General features: G+C 42.1%; 1 protein-coding gene across 20 annotated transcripts in view; it reads left to right on the forward strand.

Moving 5' to 3' along the window:
- The first annotated feature begins 10333 nt into the window (after positions 1–10333).
- LOC144501393 (general transcription factor II-I-like) overlaps positions 10334–12301 on the forward strand; it is a 148157-nt gene continuing 146189 nt past the window's right edge. For 11 of the 20 annotated variants that reach the window (XM_078225092.1, XM_078225100.1, XM_078225096.1 and 8 more), the window contains exons 1-2: positions 10334–10470; positions 10555–10614. The gene's annotated coding sequence lies outside the window, so the exon portion shown is untranslated. Of the gene's footprint in view, positions 10615–12301 lie in introns of all 20 variants that reach the window. The other 9 variants (XM_078225105.1, XM_078225093.1, XM_078225101.1 and 6 more) reach the window with 3 other exon arrangements.

Genomic DNA, 12301 nt, shown 5'->3' on the forward strand with positions numbered 1-12301 from the left:
TGAACAAGGGTGTAAAACTTGCAATTCTTCACTCCTCCAGCAACACCCTGTATCTAAGATAGATTGGAAGATTATGATCAGGCTCTCCAGAATTTCCATTCTTATTTTCCTCCTTATCCTTAGATATATCCTATCTGGCCCTTGTGACTTATCAATCTTGTGTACAGCTAGCTAATACCCCCTGCTTTATCAATTTTTAGCCCAGCTTATGTCTCAACTACTTCCTCTTTCAATGTGACTTTAGCAGCATTTTCTTCCTTAATAAAGGAAGATGAAATGGACTCATTTAGTTTCTCAGTTTTGTGCTCTGCCTCCATGGGTAGATTCCCTTTCGGTCTCCATTCTTTCCGTTATTATCCTTTTATGATATAAATGTTTACAGAAGTTCTTTGGATTCCCTATTATGTTGCTTGTTAGTATCTTCACATACAAATGAGAGACAAAGAAAGAGTATTTGTATTACTAACCTGGCATTGGTCACACACAACCTATTTTCTGCCTCATCTCACTCTCCTGTCCGGGGAGCTGTGGGTTGCTTGTCTTGTCTTGCGAAGTTGTGTAGAGTAATTGTAGATTGGGAGGTAGGAAGTTAGAATTCGGTAATTGTAAAATGCTAGGGGGGGAAGAATTGCGTGGTCCTGTTAAAAGGTGGTGCTTTTTCTGTGCTTAGAGATTTAAAATGCAAGGACAAAGAGAACCCAAACTGAAACATTAGTATTGAAAGGCCAAGCAGCGGTTTTTATCAAGACAACAGGCTTTTGAATTTAGCTAATCAATTTGAATCAGACATTTTAGATACCAAAAACCTATTAAATTTAAATTTGATGGTTTTGACAACTTAGAACTAATCCTATTGTGGGAAATAAAGTTTTATAAAGTAAAGTTTTTGTTTATTAGTCACAAGTAAGGCTTACATTAACACTGCAATGAGGTTACTGTGAAATTCCCCTAGTTGCCACAGTCTGGCGCTTGTTTGGGTCAATACACCTAAACTAAGTTTATGTCATCATGGGTATAAAAGAAAGGGGCAGTGGGGCAAAGAAGGGAGAACAACTGCAAGCTAACAGCTCTCCGCTTTCAGCTCTTGAGAGAGGATCGCTGGCTTCATCTATGTCTTAGAGAAAGCATCTAGAAATCAAAGGTACCAAAGAAGAAAGAAGTTCCAGACAGAAGAAACAACAGAGAAAGCCCACAATATTCCGGAAGAGACAAAACCTGTTGTAATTTAGAGAGTGACTAAATTCTATTGTGTTAATGAGTGGGAATTGTATTTATTTGAACAGCATACATTAGAATCTTGTTTTATTCGGGAATAGTTAATAGTTAGAAAGTATTTATTTGGTTTGTTAATGGTTTAGTTAATTTGTTCACTGTTGGTTAGATAAATAAATTATTACATGTTGATTTTAGAGTGAGTGTCAGGGATTTATTTTGTATTTAACAACTATAAGTTGCTGAAGAGCAGGTCACAACACTTCACACACACATTTTACAGATTACAAGGCGAGGTACTCCTCTTTGGGTGTTTTGGTGTTAGTTCTCAGAGGCGGGGGGGGGGATCAACCTCTGCATTATAATACTTGCCCTTCCTCCAAATGTGGATCTCTTCTTTAAAGGTAGCCCATTGTCTTGTGACAGTTTTGCCTGCCAATCTTTGATTCCAATTCAACTGCACCAGATCCATTCTCAAATCCATGGAAAATGGCCTTCCTCTTTCTTCCAGTCTGTTGAGATTACTGTGCCATGTTTAGTTACAAATGGATAATTAATATATTTTAAACATGTAAAAGAGATTTCAGATGGCTGTAGAAAAGAAGAATAAATTGTTTCATATTCAGAACATTTGGCCCCTATTTTGCTGACTTGCTATAATCTCCGCATGTCTGCATGGATTTCCTCTGGGTGCTCTGGTTTCCTCCCATAGTCCAAATGATGTGCTAGTTAGGAGCATTGGCCATGTTAAATTCTCCCTGTGGCAACTAGGGGATTTTCACAGTAACTTCATGCAGTGTTAATGTAAGCCTATGAAGATGGGAATGGGTTAATGAACTTTGTAACACTTAAGATTTGTGAGAAGCATTGTAGAGCTCATTGTTTTCATGTCTGTAGACTTTGTTTTCGTGTATCCAAACAGATAAGAGAAACAGCTGCTGTGTACAAGCTCACGATTTTCCCAGCTAATTGTCTTCAGGAATGTGGCTAACCCAGCTAGTAGAAGCTAAGCTAGAATCCATTTTGTGTTCTTTTATATTATGTACTTTGCTGTTTAACATGGTGGAGCTTACATACATGCCTTCTGTGATCGTATAATAATAGATTCATATATATCCATTATATACTATTCATTCTTGCCGATATAAATTGTTATATAGGCCCCTGTATTTCAGTCTAACTTGTTTGTGCAAACTTATAATCTAAACAAACCACAGGTGTCCACGTAGAGGCGACAAAACAGACAGCCTTGAGATGGCCACGATTACACGGACTACACAAAGGACGGAATCGCTGAGGCAGCAATAATCGTGAGAAAATGCGGATGTGACCGGGGTGAAAATATATGTATAAATATTTGATCTTAACCTGTATTCGGGGAGAAGTCTGGAGACCGTGTTAGGAATTGGACTTCTCCCACAAGCTTGTGAAAATAAACCACTGTACTTTGACTCATGACAAGTCTCAAACATATTATTTACCGACAACAAATTGGTGCCGAAACCCAGGATCTGTTTATGGGACCGGTCGAATGGCCACGACCGGGACACCGGAATAGATTACCGAACTTAATAGGGTGGGTCAAAATACGGTAGGTGAGCATCTGTGATGTGAGAGTGAAAGACATCTGAACTGAGCACATACGGACAAGGAGGCAATTGACTCTACCACGCAGCCTTAGACTGGTTGTTAAGAGGGGAAATCCCCCATGCAATGGTCAGGAAAGTGAAATGGGTGTTTGAGTCTGGAAAAAGGTTGTCTGAGGTGTGATGTTCAGACATGAGTGAGAAAGAGACTGAGTGATCGCCAGAGTGGAAGGAAAAGCCTTCATGTAAAAGCCGGCTTAATAGTATAAGCAGTGGTACGGAGGGATCTGATCACCCCAGGTATCACCGGACACTGATAAGAGCGACCTGTGAGGGGAGAGCGAGAAGGGAGAATAGAAGACTCCAGGTGGTGAGTATAAACTTATCGGTGTTATGGCAGGACAAAGACAGTGGGGACCCCCGGAATCCCTGATAAACGAATATATGACTAAGAGGGACAAACTCATTAAACAGATGAGCAAAGGGGGGTGGGATTTAGACCACCCGCTAGACCAACAACGGAAATGGTTGGAAAAGGAAAAGAAAGACAGAACTAGGAAAATTAGAGTTCTCTTAGTTCACCAATTGGCTGGATTAATTGAACAGGTCTCAGTCTCGGGTAAGAAATGGGCTGATGACAAAGCAAAAATTAAAATGTTGGAAGCTTCCATGTGTGTCTGTGTGTGTTTAACGAAGTGGTTGCGTGGATATTTGTTGTTGTTTGCTTTACTGTTTTAATTATACAGCTTTAAATAAAGTACACCTGAAACTACACCCCATTGTGGCCAGCCCCTCCACCATTTTAAAGATGGGCTGCTGCCAGCTCACCAAAAAATCCTTAAAATGGGAGTTCTCAATACCCAGAACTATGATGAATTAGTAGAATGGGCATCTGGAATTAGAGACGGACCAGATGAGAAACCATACCCACGAATAAAACAGGAAAATGTTAGTGCAAACAGTGGAGGAGCTAAACCCAAAAATACGTGCCATAATTGTGGGAAACTGGGTCACTTTGCCAGAGACTGTACGGCTCCGAAGGGGGGTAGAAGGAAGGCCCCTACCTGCCAGTTTTGCAATAAGGGGGGCCACACAGAGGGGCAATGAGGGGCAGCCCCTGCGAGTTTGGGTAGGAAGGAGGGTAGAATCTACGTGTCTGCACAATGTGAAATGCTGGTGGACATGGCCATATCTATCATTGACCTACCCTTACCCATAACGAATAAAATGACCTATGTAAAAGAAATTAATGGACAGAAGACCCCTGCCTACTAAAGAGAAACAAGACAAAGAAGATAGAAGTATTGCTAATACATCAGTTAGCTGAACTAATTGAGCAAGTAGTTGCCTCTACTAAAAGGTGGAGAGAATTTAAAGAAAAGATTAGAGAGTTAGAATCCAGAGTAAGGGAACTGGAGAAACAAAACCATGTGTTAGAAGAAAAACAATGGAGAGGGGAAACTGTTCCTCTACCACCTCATGAGTCCACACAACAGGGACCAACCGCTCCTCCAGAGGAGTGGGAAGCGCTTGAACACAACTTAGCGCCAGTAACCTGAAGGGGAACAGATGCGCAGCCAAAGGCAAATTATAAACCCTTCACCCCAGGTGAGAGACAGCAAATAATGGCTTCCCTGGGTAAATTACAACCTAGAAGTGCAAACACTAAATTCTGGGAAGAATTAGATACAATCTGGGTAGGACACCAATTACACCTGAGAGACGTACACCAGCTGGTCAGGGCAGCCTGCCCAGTGGATAAGTGGAGGCAGGTAGCAGGTGGACCCGCTGCTCCTCCAGCACAGGATTATAGTGGGGGACGGTGGACACATATAGTCACCCTAACATCGGAGATAGATGCCCAACAGGCAGTTTAAAGCAAAGATTCAGAGGGTAAACTTGGGTAATGTTGAAGTGGGAATGTGAGAAGTATGAGAAAGACAAAAGAGATAGAGCAGAACAAGAGAGACTGCAAAGGAAAGACGAGACCGAGAAAAAAGATTCGAACGGCAAGCCGAACAAAGGAAAGATAAAATACCAGAGGTATCTGGCTTGTAAATGCGGTTCCAAAATACCGATACGGGTGAACAGGAGGAGGATTGGTGGAATAGACCCAGTGCCGCTGCAAAGACAGAAGGGAGTCAAATCAGGTTAAATTGGTTGGTCTGAAGTGTGATAGACCAAAGAGGGGAGTAAAGGGTTAAAAGAAACAAGCAGGCTGTAAGACTCTGTATGGCACAGAGAGAGAGAGAGAGAGGATGTAATTGTGCGCTCGAGAGCCTCATGCGGTGGAATAGGGTATAGCAGATCAAAGTGAATTGCTTCTCTGTGTGCGAGTTTAATAAATTACTTTCCCCCAGTTGAAATTTTACGATAGTGCAATTGAGAGCAGGAGCTGTTGAAGCCTGGAGTGTTTGTTACAGGCAGTGGATGCAGTGCTTTGCATCTTGGTTTAGCCTCGGGGGGAGGGGGGGGGGGGGAATGGGGAAGTGTTAAAACTGTTAGAGGTTAAAGTGATAAGATTTCTTGAATTTACTTCTGTTGAGTTTAATTACAGTTTGGAAGACAGAAGAATAAAAGCGACCGTCTTAATCAACGTTCTGTATTCTCTTTGAATATTTTACTTTCTTTAATGTTTTAATGTTCAGAAAGGATTTAAACCTTGGAAGGGACCATGTGCTCTTTCCTTTGTCTTGAAGTTGAAATTATAAGAGAGTTAGTTGAGAAGTTAGGAGAAGAAAATAAGTAATTTTGTGGAAAAGTAGAAAAGCAGGAACAAAAGAATGAGGTGAATATATTGTCTATGAGTCAGTTTAAAGTATATCAAGTTAGTGAAATGAATCGTAGTTCTGATTACTCCAAGTTCCAGCAGGAGATTAATCAATTAAAACCTCAGTTGTCAATGCAGATAAGGATGTTGTTGTTAAGTATTTTTAATCTGCATTTGTTACCAAACATTGTTGAAACTTTGTAACACCATGAATTGTTGGAACTTGTGTTTTGCCATCAACTGGCCATCAGTCCTTTTACTAGTTCTAAATAACATTTGGACCAATATGAAATTCAAGGCTTGTATTATGTTGTTTCGTTAACATGCAACCAATTACATTGTCTAACATTGTTGATAGTTCTGACTAGCCCATCCAAAGGAAAACCTGACTACAGTACTAACTTCTGGAGACCAACACCAATGCAAATTGCCCAGTTAGAATGCAGTATTAAGGTCCACAGAATATAGTGATTTACGTACGTCTGATAGTTTGGTATTCTGTAACTGGTTAAAATTATGTACTGCCGTTGGAATTTCATGTGCCATCTATTGTTCAAGGTTTTCCAAACATAAAAACACTGCAAAGCTAACAGTGGTTCCCAAACTTTTTTCACTGGGCCGCACTTTCGGAATAAAAATTTGCTCGTGCCACACCAAATTTTTTATTGCTATGAAATACATTCAAAAACAAAAAAAACCAACTCCTAGCAGTGCTTGATTCATAACATAGAACACAACTACTCTATAATATGATCATGGGACACCCAATGCATCACTTGATGCTCTTGCTCTCACTTTGGAAAAATAGCTATCCATGTTTAAATGTTTCTTTGATTGTCCTTGAATCTTCCCGCCACACTTGCCATCCTCTCTCGCCGCACCAGTGTGGCGCGCCGCACCCTTTGGGAACCACTGGCTTAAAACCTAGCCAGTTAAAAGTCAAACCAAAACATTTCTAATCAATTAACTAGTATGTACTGTACTTTGATTTTGATTTGGCACCTGTTATTTTCCTAGAGTGCGGGGGTTTTGATCTGGAGCTCAGTTTAAAAATGGAAACGGCTTAAATTAAAAGGGTTTGGATATCACAGTTATGATATGATATCACAGTTATGATGTGTAAAGTGGCATGATACAACTGCCATTCGCTTATTATACAGTATAAGCACTGCCATATCGACCCGAGAATAAAATCAAATTCTGAAAAGCCTTAACCAATTTCATATAATATATATTGTGTATTGATACAAACATAAATCTGAAGGAGAAAAGGCTACTTATTCCAAGCTAAATGTTGGTGCTGGGCATTTGAATGCACTTCTTTGTAGGTGGGGTAGTGGCATTTTGTGAAGTACTGTAATGCGGTGCTTGCACGCAAACAAATGATCAAATTAGATATAATAAAAGAGTACATCATATAAAGATTGGAGCTGTATGGCATGTGATTTTAATGGGGAAAGTGATGTCTTTTGATAGGATTATATACAAATGAATGGATGTCCAGCCAGCCAACAGGCCAGTGCAAAGTGTTATTTGATTCACACTAAGCTTCCTATGGAAGGGGGACATGTAATTAAATGTATAATGCACTAGCTAAAGCTAGACAAACATCGGGAAAAATGTGGACGGAGGTATTGCCCACTATACTTAGTGTTAGAGATTAAGGGCTACCACAAACCGGACAACCGGATTAACCCCTTATGAACTAATGACAGGATGGGTGATGCAATTACCAGAAAGCATCATAACAGGTGGGACCGATGTAGGTCCACTAAAAGATAAAATCAGGAGATATGTTTTGCAACTAAGCACCCAACTAAAAGGGATGCACAGATTGGTAAAAGACAATCAGGAAATAAGAGACGCGGAGAGAGAACTTGAAATGCTCCCTGACATCCCAACAGCTGGAAGTCGCATCCTGGTAAAAACAGGTAAAAACATTACCAGGAAAACCTGGGTTCACCCCCAAATGGAATGGTCCCTATGAGGTTATCATCAGTGGAGACACCTGGGCTTGCATAGATATGCAAGGCAGGGGGCGTCTGGAAACATTAAACTCAGTTGAAAGAATATGCTGGAACTAATTGGAAAAATATGTGATATACTTCAATTGCAGATATAAACAGACAACGACTGACCTCCAAGCAAGCTGAACGGGTTCGCGGGAAGTTGCGCGCGGGCGATATAGCCTTTGAACCATTGTATAACGGTCGCGCGGATTATTAGTAAGTGATAGGATGCTTCTCATGCTGCTTCTCACGACCCTGGCCCTGTCAGCCACAGAGGGAGAGTAAAGATGGAATTGTGAGGATTTAGGGACAGAGCACTGTAAACATCATGTAACGATGGCTCTGTCTATTGTAACCACCCGACACATGGGATAGGCCCCTGGGAGGTCATCTGTAGGGACCACTGCTCAGGATCCCTTAACCGTACCACATTGCCAACCCTGTTGGAGGGGCGAGGTGATTAGGAACTTCCATGCAATGTAACCTGGTGCAGCTGGAGTGAAATGATACAATGGATTTTAAATCAGAATGGAACCCAGAAAGGGACAAGGAAACTGACATTTAAAACCCCATCGGGTACCACCATGCAGGGTATGTTTAATATCAGCAACAGTGATGTTGTTTTAGAGCTAGGGGGCGGAGGGTGCACTTTATCGACCTTTAAGAAACATTACCAACCCAGCTATGACAGATCAGATTCCCCACCCTCAACAAAGGGGATCTATCTGCCTGACAAGAAATGGAACCATACCTGTTGGCCATAGCCACTGTATACAGCAGATTAATGTCACTAATGACGCTTGGGCCATGGTACAACAGATCACAATCCAGTGCCCCACAGCCACCGTCCCGGTTAGCCTCTCCTCCGCTTATGTAAGCAGGATGTCTACATATAATGGTACCTATTTTGTCTGTGGAAACAATGCCTACCCATGGCTTCCCTGGAATTGGGCAGGATCGTGTTATTTGGCATATGTGGTGCCCTATATTCACCATTACACTGACTTACGGGACCACCCCGAGATACACCTGCTTAGGGCTAATTGATTATGTGCTAGCCTCCCAAGGAGGAACATGTGCTATAGTTGGCTCCGAATGCTGTACGTATATTCCAGATGCTTCGGAGAATATAACTCGCTTGGCAGATCATATTAAACACGTGGCGAAAACAATACAGGATGAGGGGAACCAATATCACAATTCTAACCCTCTGGGCTGGCTGGGGCAATGATTCGGGTCGTGGGGTGCATACCTGATGCATGGATTGATTGTATTAATTGTAATTGTAATTGCTTGCTGTGCTTGTATGGCATTATTGAACACCTGTTGTAAAATGGTAACAGCGCGGATTATGCTGGGCGCAAGTGTACAGGCAGAGGGGGCAGACCTCCTGACAAAGGAGCTAGGCCCATATGCTGATAACATTTGGTTCTGAATTGGTCATGGGGCCATGTTCGGACCTGGCCCGACCAAAAGGGGGGAATGAAGACGGGAATGGGTGAATGAACTTTCTAACACTTTAAATTTGTGAGAAGCATTGTAGAGCTCATTGTTTTCGTGTCTGTAGAGCTTGTTTTCGTGTATCCAAACAGATAAGAGAAGCAGCTGCTGTGTACAAGCTCATGATTTTCCCAGCTAATTGTGTTCAGGAATGTGGCTAACCCAGCTAGTAGAAGCTAAGCTAGAATCCATTTTGTGTTCTTTTATATTATGTACTTTGCTGTTTAACATGGTGGAGCTTACATGCATGCCTTCTGTGATCGTATAATAATAGATTCATATATATTCATTATATACTATTCATTCTTGCCGATATAAATTGTTATATAGGTCCCTGTATTTCAGTCTAACTTGTTTGTGCAAACTTATAATCTAAACAAACCACAGGTGTCCACATAGAGGCGACAACACAGACAGCCTTGAGATGGCCACGATTACACGGACTACACGAAGGACGGAATCGCTGAGGCAGCAATAATCGTGAGAAAATGCGGACGTGACCAGGGGCGAAAATATATGTATAAATATTTGATCTTAACCTGTATTCGGGGAGAAGTCTGGAGACCGTGTTAGGAATTGGGACTTCTCCCACAAGCTTGTGAAAATAAACCACTGTACTTTGACTCACGACTAGTCTCAGAGGTATTATTTCCCTACAACACCTACTTGTGACAATAATGAAATAAAAATATAAAATAAAACAAACTGCTAAAATATATTCAGCGGTGGTTTAAAATGGCTGTAGAATAAATTGTTTAATATTCACAACCTCACTTGCTACGATTGAAAGGATAAATTAAAATAAAAACAGAAATTGATTAAAAAATCACCTGAGCAAATCTGGCAGCAACAGTGGAGAGAAAGAAAACAGTTAATGTTTCAGACCACCTATAATTTCTGGTTTTATTTCAGATTTCCAGCAGCTGCTGTATTTTACTGTTTGTAGAGTATTTTGAATCTGAGTTTGTAGATTGGGTAGTGGGTTTTTTCAGCAAGAAGCTGCCTTTCACAACAGAAGGGCTGCCATGTTTTTTTCTCACTGCTGAGCTGAGCACCATGCTACACAGACTAAAACATCCCTTCCCTATCTTTTTTCCAATCAAGCACTGGGCTGTAAACGGTCTGAGCGGGGGGTTTGGCGCGTGGCACCCTGGGGGTTGTAGTCCCCGGCCCTGGGGCTGTCGCCGAGCGTCCAGTGGCTGGTCCTCCTCGGCGGGACTACAAATCCCAGCCTGCACCGGGAGTGGCACGCATGCGCTCTGGCTTGGCGCTGGCTGAAGGGAACAATAGGGACAAGGCGCCGTCAAGCTTTGTCGGCTGAGCTGTAGTTCGAGGGGTGCACAGGATTTAAATTTTTTTTGAAAACCACAATTTTTTTTAACCCAGAGTCGAGGTAATTGGCAGCCGTTCGAAGAACTTCGGAGCGAGCGATCATTTGAGGACCGCGTTCTTTTTTGACTATTTCTTTCCTTTCTAGAATTTTCCATCGGCGGCTGCTGGGAGATTTTCGGACTGTGTGCGCGTCGCCACTTTTCCTGTGAGTCGGAATTTTCCTGCTCTCTCTTCACAGCACTTGTCAAGATAGTGGCTCTCTTGGTGTGTGTGTGTGTTTACATGTGCGTGCGGGCCAGTGTTTAGTCGATGAAGGGTTGTGTATGTGAGTGAGGAGGGTCAGGGGAGGCAGAGCGGCCGCGGTAATCCGAACGTGTTGCTCCCGCCCGGCGCCTCTCCGCAGTGTGGCTCCGCGGCTGCTGTACCCCCCACAGCGGGCGGAGGCATACACCGGCTGCTGCCCTCGTCGCCACTCACTCAGTCTCACACATCGATCGTTCTCTGGTTAAAATCGCGACGTGGGCAAAGTGGAACGGACTCGGGCAAACCGGGATTTTCTTTATTTTCCCTTTCAAAAGCCGGTTTACCTTGGTTCGGCGGCGGGATACACACAGACCAATTTAATCTGCTCTCGCAAACGTCGCTATTTTAATTGAAAACTCTCGCCTTTGCCATTTTTAACATTTATCCAAATGTATGTGTAAATAAAATATATATTTTTGTGAGTGGTGATGGGTGCCGCTGAGGGCTCAGTAGGGCTGACTCGGTGAAGCCGGCACTGACTGCAACGCGCCCATAAATGCTGCTGCTGGCTTTAGTGTCAACCTAACTTGCCTAGCGTTTGACGGGCAGCTGCTTCGTCCAATCGGCGTGCCCGTATTTGGTCCCGAGCTGCGGGACAGCCAATCGCCGCGCGGGAGGCGGGGCGTCGATTGGAAGTTAGGTTGAGGGAAAAAATCCTGCAAAAGGGAGAAGAAAGTCGATGGCTCATAAAAGATGGAAGACTGAATTGTGGTGATGCGAACATGTTTTCGCCGACTATTCCTATAGTATAGGAGCCTGATACATTGAATAATAGATTAATAACCAGTGGCTTCTACCGTGACATTTAAAAAAAATATTTGAAGCCCTCAGCTGGCAAAATTACTGAGTACATGTATTGAAGAGCAGCACAGTGAGTATTTAACTGTTACAGTCAAGCTAAATTGTTATAAGGCAGTTAAATCAAGGACAAATACTGGATTAATGTCTTACAAAATCTGTCATATATAGATGACCTTATTAATTTCTAAATTATTTTGTCATTTTGCACACTTATGTCGCCAATTGTTGCACAGCAAAACGCCCAGACATTTGATCATAGTTAGGAGGTAGGAAAATAAGACCAGACAAATTCTTCTCTGGGCATTAACTTTGGAAAGTGGAGTACCACAATAGTTTATGACTGGAGTCACACTACACTTTGGGAGGAAACTGGTCTTGGGATATCTTATATCTCAGGACCTATGTTTTAAGGTGTTTGAAACTCCACCTTTTTTTGTTTCCAAATCCTTCACATCACAAATTACATTACATCTGCAGCTTTCATTTTCTTAATAGTTACAAACTCCTGACAGTGCTGCTGTTGAGCGAGTTGCTTAACTCTGATGAAAGTGTGCAAATGATAAATAACTTTAAAAAAATGTTATATAATCATTTGAGATGTTTTAAAAGTTCAGTTTTTTTTCTGCAGATAGTCAGTATGTCTGGAAGGAATACAGCTGATTTCAACCTTGCAAGTGGTTATGTTAAGTAGTTAATGGGTTTCTTTTTACTTGGGTTCCCCTGGGATTTCAGGTTAGAGCGATTGACAGGTTTATTGTGATGTTGTGGTTTATGTTCAGTCCTGGATC

The sequence above is a fragment of the Mustelus asterias genome, chromosome 12, assembly GCF_964213995.1.
Source record: "Mustelus asterias chromosome 12, sMusAst1.hap1.1, whole genome shotgun sequence".
NCBI classification, from domain to species: Eukaryota; Metazoa; Chordata; class Chondrichthyes; order Carcharhiniformes; family Triakidae; genus Mustelus; species Mustelus asterias.